The sequence below is a fragment of the Tupaia chinensis genome, unplaced genomic scaffold (assembly GCF_000334495.1).
Source record: "Tupaia chinensis unplaced genomic scaffold, TupChi_1.0 Scaffold143950_1, whole genome shotgun sequence".
NCBI lineage: Eukaryota > Metazoa > Chordata > Mammalia > Scandentia > Tupaiidae > Tupaia > Tupaia belangeri.
In genome coordinates, this window is record NW_006203801.1 from 25,984 (window position 1) to 35,253 (window position 9,270).

A 9,270-nucleotide genomic window follows, 5' to 3' on the forward strand; every position below is an offset into this window, starting at 1 on the left:
GCCCTCCAAAAAAAAAAAAAAAAAAAAAAAAAAAGACAGGGGTACTGACATTAGATAATACTTTCTTGGTTTGTCTTGGTTTTGTTTTGCTTTTGCTATAGGGCATATAAGCTTTTCTTGGAGAGAGACAGAAAGAGGAAAAGTGAGAAATCTCCCCTCAGGAGGGATGGTCATACTTCAATACCTTTTCCTCCATTCTTTTCTTGGGATTTTAGAGACACACGAGCAACCAGTGTGATTTTTCAAGCTACCGGGTTCAGGACTTGAACCACAGTCAGGCATGTGGGAGTCCAGCTATTTAACCACCATGCAGCCTGCTGGCCCCAACATTAGATGATCTTATAAAGAGCTATAAACAAAATGGAATTAGTCTTGAAATAAACCTCTGTATTTACAGCCAACTGGTTTTCAGTAAAGGAACAAAGGAAAAAGTAACTTCGGAGAAATGCTAGATGAGTGAAAATAGGTAATTGAATATATTCTCACAACAATATGAACTTAGACCATTACTTCACACTATAAACAAAAATTAACTCAAAATGTATCACCTGTTCAGTATGAGCTAAAACAGTACAATTTTTTTGAAAATAGGAGAATAACTTCAAGATCTTAACTGAGGCAAGTACTTCATAGATAATGACACCAAAAGCATGCGCGCGCGTGCACACACACACACACACACACACACCACACACAATGACATTAAATCTTTTTTTTTTTTTTTAAAGTTTTTGGCATAGGGCACGTGTACTCACCGGAGAGGGGAGAAACAGAGAGAGACAATGAGAGAGAAAGTGAGAAATCACACACACACACACACACACACACACCATCCCACACGGGAACGGCTACATCGCAATCTCTTTTCCTCTATTCTCCTCCTGAGATTTTGAGCATGCACACACCCATATTTGGCATAATTTTCAAGCCACCAGGTCTGGGATTCAAATCATAGTCAGTCAAGTAGAAGTCCAGCACTGTAACCACTATACCGCTCCTTCTCCCCCACCCCAGGATTTTTGTCATAAGGCGTGTGTTTGCCAAAAATGGAGAGAGAGTAAATGAGAAATCACCCCTGAAGACAAATGGCCATGTGACAATCCCTTTTCCTCTATTCTTCTCTCAGGGTTTTAGGCACATGTGCACACACACCCAGCGTGAATTTCAAGCCACAGGGTCATGACTTGAAACACAGTCATGTGGGATCCAGCAGCCTTAATCACCATGCCACAGGCTGGCCCAATCTTTAACTTTTAATAGTCCCTGTACCTCAGGAAGAGGTTTCTCTGTAACCTGCGCATTTATAAGTTTCTTCCTCCAGAAAGCCTCCCATTTATATCATCAGACTTAGAGGCCTCCCGTTTGACAATGGTGTGTCATAAAGTTTAAAGACCCTGTTTTAGGTCAGGTTTAAATTAATCTCCTGGATGTGCCACAGGAGTGCCATGGATGTTTATTGGATGAACATCATCATTGCAACAGAAACACAGGAAGCAATAGCAGCAAAGGTATTTTGTAGGGTCCCAGTGGAGCATTTATTTTTAGGAGTGTAGTGTCAGCATGCCATATGGTAACTGCTCTTACTCCACAAGAGTGACCACTAAATAGGTTCATATATTACACAGGGTATTAGTCTTTCCTCTGAGTGTTGTTTAGCACGGTGTTTGTTCCCAAATCTGGTTGAGTCCTAAGAACCAATGGTCACAGGGTAAGAGTTATTTCCCTGAGTTTAGATTCATTCATAGCTTAGGCTGGAATCTAGGCAGACAGTTTAATCTGAGAAATACGGAATGTCCTGGGCTAAACCACACACCACAAGGTCACTTTAAGGAGGAACTCACACACTCCATCTCTGAATGTCAATTATTGAAATTTCTGTCAAAGCTTGACTAATCTATAACAGGTTTAGTACTCAGTAAGTCCAGCACAAAGCAGCACAATTCATATTCCAAAGAGAATGCTACCTTTTGTAGAAGGCAACAGAGTCATTTAACTAGCTAAAGCAAGAGAAATAATATCCCTGCTGGTGCTGGTCTTAGATACCCTGTTTGCTGTGCCAATGTTGGGGTCTTTCTAGAGTGGAGATGGACTCCAAATATTGTTTAGATGTCAAGACTAAGGTCATCACATGTGCATCAAAAAAATATAAAAAATGTACTACTCACATAATCAGGCTTTATGAGGAGACTAGTGTGAACTTCTAAGCTAGTCCAAACAGCATGAAAGAGCAGGAAAGGAGACTGGGCTGGTAAGAGGGTGGGACTGTGGTGAGAGTTCCTATGCATAGGCTGTGTGGCTTGAACTTCTCACTGATGCTGAAGCAGAATATGCTTGGGCTTTCTTATCAGCTTGCTCAAATATAGAGCAGAAATACAGTTTCTGAAATTGAAATTAATAATATCAGTTTTCTCTGCAATGAACAGAGATAAATAGAAATACATGAATTACTGTTAGTTAATGTGAATAGGCAAAAACAATTTTAATAAAAGTATTCTCAAATTTGGTAAGTCTAAACACATATTGTGTGTAGACAATAAAGTATCAAGTGTCAGTAATTTTATTTAAAAAAATAAACGGTGGGGGCAGCTATGATCCCACATGGCCAAGTACATGGCTCAGATCTAGCAGCTTATGAAACACACCAGGGTGTGTGCAGATACGTGTCCCAAATTCCAAAAGAGAAGAGAAATAAAGAAATGATTGCAATGTGACTATTTCCCATGAAAGGTCACCCCTACCCCCCCCACACACACACACACTTTTCTCCATTTCTCTCCAAGCAGTACATGCACCCACTTTCAAATAAAAATAAATAAATAAAATTAAAAACAAAACAAACAAAAACCCCACAGGCCTGTGTATGTAGATGACCAAAATCCCAACAGGAGAATGGAGAAGGGATAGCAGGAGGAGGGGGGACACCTCCCCCCCCCCCATTGCTTGCTTTCTGTCTCTCTTCCAGCCAGCGCCCATGCCCTATAGCAAAAAATCTCTTTCATAAAACAATAATAATAGAAAGGCTGGAATGGTCATTACTGGAAAAAATAACATGTACATGAGAAAACGATAAAAAAAAAAAAAAAAGCCAAAGTTCCCTGAGAGGTTAACAAAGTAAGTTGTGAAATAATGGACTCATTTCCAGTGTAAATACCAATTCACTTTTATATGCAAAACTGAATTATTTATATTGCAAATGAGGCCTTTATTTCATATTCAACTCATAATAATACCTGTTTTTATTAAATCTTTCATACCAGACACCATGCTAACTGGCCTCAAATCTACCTCATATTTAATCGTCAGAACAACTTTGAAGTACTCATATTATTTTCTTCGTATTTAAAATTAAGGAAGCAAAGAAAAATACCTAATGCCACGAGGTTAGAAAGGTCGGAGTTGGGGTTTGAATCCCACTGTTAGGCTGAACACCCTCCGGGCCTCTGAGGTTATCGGGCTGCCTCTCCCGGCCTTCCGGTCAGGCCCCGCCTCTCTGCGCACAGCGCCCCTCTCCGCCTCAGGGCGCAGCAATGGCGGCGCCGGCTCTCAGCTGACGTAGACAGTTCTGAGATTGGACGCACCTGAGGTAATGTTTTTTCCCTCCAGTTTTTCGGAGATGGCAAGACCAGTCCCTGGACCTCAAGTACACCCAGACAATTCTGAGAGGGCGCCTTCAGCGGGCCGAGGGCGCCTTCAGCAAGCGCGCACCAGGGGTTCTGGGTCCCCCCCAGGAAACAGGGACGTTTTATTGAGAGTCCGGCTGACCAAAGGCTTCTTCATTGTGCTTCGAGGTCCCGCAATTGCAGGTGCAGACTCTTCACTGAGATGATAAATTCTGTCACTCTTTCGCAGCAGAAATGCTTCTTCCAACTTTTCAAGGCAAGAGCGGGTCCGGGGTCCGGGGTCCGGGGTCCGAGTGTTCTTAGACACATCTTTGGTGACTGTGGTGGGCCAAGGACGTCCTCCTGAGCCGCACAGGCCCAGTGAGTTTGCTGGGTCGTGCAGGGGGATTTGGACATTCTGTAGTCACTATTTGCCCGCTTAACGCGGACTGGGAATATTTCAGGAAGTTGATTCACGAGAAGAGAATATGGATGCAGGATTCAGATGCAGGGTATGGCCTGAAACTTGGAGCCTTAGTGTATGTTAGTTTTTAGCTGGAACCCTCTAAGAGTCTCCAGTAAATTGGACACTGAAAACTCAACTCAGTATTGTGTGATACACACATCAAAAGCAATTCAATAATAAGGTATGTAAAACAAAAATAATGATGAGTAGCCCAAAAAGTTATACTACTAGGATGCCAGTTTATAATCTCACAAATTTGGGAGATAATTCATTTGAATTCAAAACCTATGAAAGATTGAAGTATTCCTTGAAGTAGAAAACATTACTGGAAATAAAGATAGACAATGTAACAAGAAGTTAAAAAAAAAACAAAACAGGAAAATAAAGACAATCGTAGATTTATATGTCTGAAAAAGTATGTATTCAAGATACATGACTTAAAGAGTTAGAAGGAGAGCCAGCCAGTGTCCTGGTAGTTACATGAGCTGGATCCCACATGGCCAGTCATGACCACATTACTTAAGTATCAATAATTAAAAAGATAGCTAGACATTTAAAAAACAAATAAAAAGATTTTTGCCATAAGGCCTGTGCAAGAGATAGAGGACAGAAAGAGGGAAAGTGAGAAAGTACCTCCTGCAGGGATAGCCTCACTTTTTCCTTTCTCATCCATTCTCCTTTTGGGACTTTGAGTATGCCAGCACATGCACCTAGAGTGATTTTTCAAGCAACCAGGTCTAGAAACTGGAAGTGGAGTTGGCCATGTGGGAATCCAGAGCCTTAACCACCACACCACCTGCTGGCCCCTAGACATTCTTTTAATGTTCAGGAATTATAAAAAAATATTTGAAATAACCCATTGGATTAAAGAAAAATCACAGTGTGTACTAGGAACTATTTTAAATATGAAGGTATACATTAAAACTTATAAAACACAGCTGAAACAAACTGCATTCACTTAAATGCATATTTAAAAAAAATTAGAAAGCATTTAAGAGTTTTAATCATCAAATTAAACTCAAATCTAAGAGAGTTTAAAAATTGCAAAATGAAAAAGTTAGAAATAGAGAAAAAGCATATGATATAAGTCAGTGGAGACCCACGGAAATCAAATATTTTGTAAAGACTATTTTAAACAATATTATGGGAAATAAAATTGAAAATTAAAAATAAATAAATTCCTTGAAAAATACTTTTCAAATTTGATAATAAATAGATATTTCATAAATAAATTTCAGTAATCTATATTATAGAAATTGATCTCAGGCTAGCTGGTGGCATGGTGATTAAGATGACTGGATCCACATGGCTCACTGTATGTTTCAAGTCTTGGACCTGGATGCCTGAACAAAACCCCTGCTATGTGTGCCTGAGTGTCCAAAATCCTGAAAGAAGAAAGAGAGAAGAGATTGTGGTGTGATCATTGGCCATAGGGGATGCACTCTCTCTCTCTCTCTCTCTTTCTTTCAGATGAGTACTCATGTGCTTTGGCAATATTTATAACATAAAAAAAGGAATTGATCTCAACCCCAGACCAATAGTAGAACCATAGTGGGAATCAAGAAAACATGTAAATTACAAGTCAGCCACCTCCAGCCTCCACCAGAAACAAGTTGAAGGCTCTGTGAGGTCACTGTCACTGCTGTGCCCAAGAATAAAGGTAAAGGAGGTAAAAACAGGTGCAGGGGTAAGAATGAGAATGAATCTGAAGAAAAGAGAATTGGTGTTTAAAGATGTGCAAGAGTATGCTCAGGTAATCAAGATGTTGGGAAATCGATGATTACAGGCAATATGTTTTGATGGTTTGAAGAGGTTATATCATATCAGAGGAAAACTGAGAAAAAAAGGTTTGGATAAGGACTTCAGTCACTATATTGGTTGGTCTGCAAGAATATCAGGATAACCAAGAAGAGGTAATTGAAAGTACAATGCAGATGAGGCTCGAAGTCTCATATGGAAAGCTTCCAGAACATACTAAGATCAATGATACATTTGGTCCTGGAGATGTTGATGAACTCCATCCAGTCTGATGATATTAGAGATGATGATGAAGACACTGATAATATTTAAATTCAACTCAGTGTTTCATATTCCAAGTGTTCTGATAATTGTTCTACATTTTTAATTTTGGCACTCACATAATAAGAAGATTTTATTTGGCACGAGGATAGTTTAATTTGTTTAAAAATATTTATTCTATCTTTTTTAAAGCTTATAATGCCAAATTCTCTTAAGTGAAATGTTAACACTTTATTTTGATGTAATAGAACTTGGTGTGAAAAATCATATATCCACATTTAAAAGAAAGAAACCTATCTTTACATCTAGAAAATGGGTGTTTTGAATAAATTGTCTGCCTATAATCCAAATGCATTATAGTAAGATCTAGTTGCAACTATGTTTACCCAACAAAATCTGTGTATTTTGTTTAGATGTTTTCTTGAAATTTTATAAAAAATTACAGGAATATAGAAAACATTTGGAGGCACAAACTAATATAACTATTTTTCATATTTATATAGCCATAAGTATTTTTATATGTACTTTGTGTAGATTCTTCTCATCACTTGATGTTGTCACCATACTTTAAAATAGCATTTCCACCCTTGTGGTTTTTACATGAGTTTTAGTAGCAATTCTGAATTTGTAAGATTAGTAGTTGTAGAAATTGAACTCTAGATGATAACCCCTTATCTCAACCATGGAAATAACTGACAGTATTTTTACTTACCATAGATAATTACTCGATTTGATAGAAAGATATATGGATAATTTTTAATACACAAAATAGGCTTTGTTAAACTATGTCATCTTATTTTCAAAAGTCATGCATTGTTAGCCACAGTTTGAGGCCTAATGTGCAATTAAATTCTAATGTATTAGTGAAAACCCAATTTTATAATAAATAATAAAAATGTAAACCTTTCTTAAATTTTCCGTGTACTGGGATAAGAGAAGGGAAACACAACTTAATGAAGATTATTTCTATTTTCTAAATGTAAGAGCTGTAGCATTGAAGTGTAAAAAAGTGTTATGTTAATTAAAGAAAAATAAAGTAAATAACTAATGACATGATAGTAGTTGACATATTATCTAGGAACACTCCATAATAGCTCTACTATAATTTGATCAATAAAATGTCTTCAAAATATCTCACAGAGGTTTAATAAAATTTAATATAACATCTAAATTGGGATTAATATATAGTGTTTGTAGATGTTTTGCATTCCATGTAGCCAAACAATTTCCAGCAATAGTAGGCTAAGTAAATCTTATTCATGATCTGATTGAATTCTAGCTGTGATTCCATACACTAAATGTGTTGCTAACTCTGGCAGGGAATAAGCACTAATCAAAAACTGGCAAGTTTTATTTTTTTTAATCTGAATTTTAAGCTCTTCTCTCTTTGAGACAATAAACAGAAAATGCCCAATTTCTTCCAGGTCAAAGGCAGAGCATAACTTATTTGGCTGATGAAAGTATCTTCTCAAAAACAAAAACAAACAAACAAACAAAAAACAATAAAAACACAGGCTTTCAAGATGTAACTAGGAGAGGAAAACAAACATCATACCTGTAAGGGTAGCAAGAGGAAATCATCTAGACTATTAAAGCAAATGGATGCATGTACAGAATTTTTAGATAAAATAGCTGTATTGAAGTGAATTATATTGAATTCAGAGCAAAAAAGATGAACAATATTAGATTAGATAATTAAATACAGGTATAAGAAATTGATGAACATATTAGAGGTCATCAAAACATTTATGGGAAAATAGAATTCAAGTTTGAGTTTATTTTGGTGCAAAAAAATTGAAATCCATAAAAAATTTTTCTATAATATACATTTTCCATATTTTCTGAAGACCTTTCATATTACATTATTGATGGGACTATAATTTGGTATACCTTCTTTGGCAAGTAGTTTGTTAGTACTGATCAGAGTTATGTTCTTTGGTCAAGAAATTTCCATTACTAAGACTTTAACAACTTTATAGGAACTTAAGCAAAAACATATATATATTAGGTAGATATAGTCAATAAAGCATTGTTTGTACAAACAATTGCCAATTAAATGGGACTGGTTAAATAAAAGAATATCTATGTTATAGAATGCTATATGGTTATTTCAAAAAGATGACATAGGAATATTCTTACATACTGACACAGAATAATTATATGAAATATTATTAACCATAAGACTTAAATTATGCCATATATGTTAAAATGAGTGTGTATGCTATGTGTGCATACCTATTGTTTTATACATTTCTTAAGTAAACATAAAAAATCTTTGGAAATATAGCAAAGAACTTTTTTTTTTTTTCTTTTTGAAGGCAATCTGATGTAAAAGCTGAGTTTAAGATCTGGGATGGAGGGACCAGCAGATGGCATAGAGGTTATATCACTGGACTTCCACATAATCGATGGTGGTTCAAGTCCCAGAGCCAGTGACTTAAACTCACGCTGAGTGTGTGTGCATGGATGCCCAAGATCCTGAGAGGAGAATGAAGAGAAGGGATTGCATCATGGCCATACTCCCTGGGGGGTTGACTTCTTGCTTTCTTTCTGTCTATCTGTCTCTCTAGTGGGCACATATGCCCAAAACCAAAAATTCTCAAAAAAAAAAAAAAAAAAAAAACTGGGAGGCAAAATGACTTGTTGGTGTAATCCTTTTTGTATTCCTAGGATTTTTTTCTTTTCCCAAAAAAATGTTTTTTCCTAGTATGTAACTAGTTTTGAAAGGTGTTTGGAATTCATTTCCTTGATGTTAAATAATCAATAGAATGAAACAGCTTTTTCAAATATTTAATAACATTAAGGAATTAAGAACAACTTTAGATGAAGATTAGCCCAACATTCTGTACTATTGGAAAACAATATTGAGTAACTTATTTAACCTGGTTATGTTGCTGAACTCCAACATCATAAAGTGCTTCAGACTACCAAACAAACAAACAAAAAGAGTGGAAATAACAGACCAGGAGTAATAAACTAGTCTAAATGTTAAATATTGAATACTCCCATTAAATATTGAAGTTCAAAGTCTAGCCAAATTAGATTCATTGTGTTTATTTAAAGAATTATTTATTTTTTATTTATTCATTTATTTATTTATTTTAATTTGACCAGAAAGAGACAGAGAGAGAGAGAGAGTGAAGGAAAGTGAGAAAGTAAGTCACCGGGTCTGGGACTCTAACTGAG

At 36.4% G+C, this 9,270-nt stretch overlaps 1 pseudogene; it reads left to right on the forward strand.

Moving 5' to 3' along the window:
- Nucleotides 1–3,613: 3,613 nt before the first annotated feature.
- On the forward strand, nt 3,614–6,135 carry LOC102478142 (eukaryotic translation initiation factor 1A-like; annotated as a pseudogene).
- Nucleotides 6,136–9,270: the final 3,135 nt, after the last annotated feature.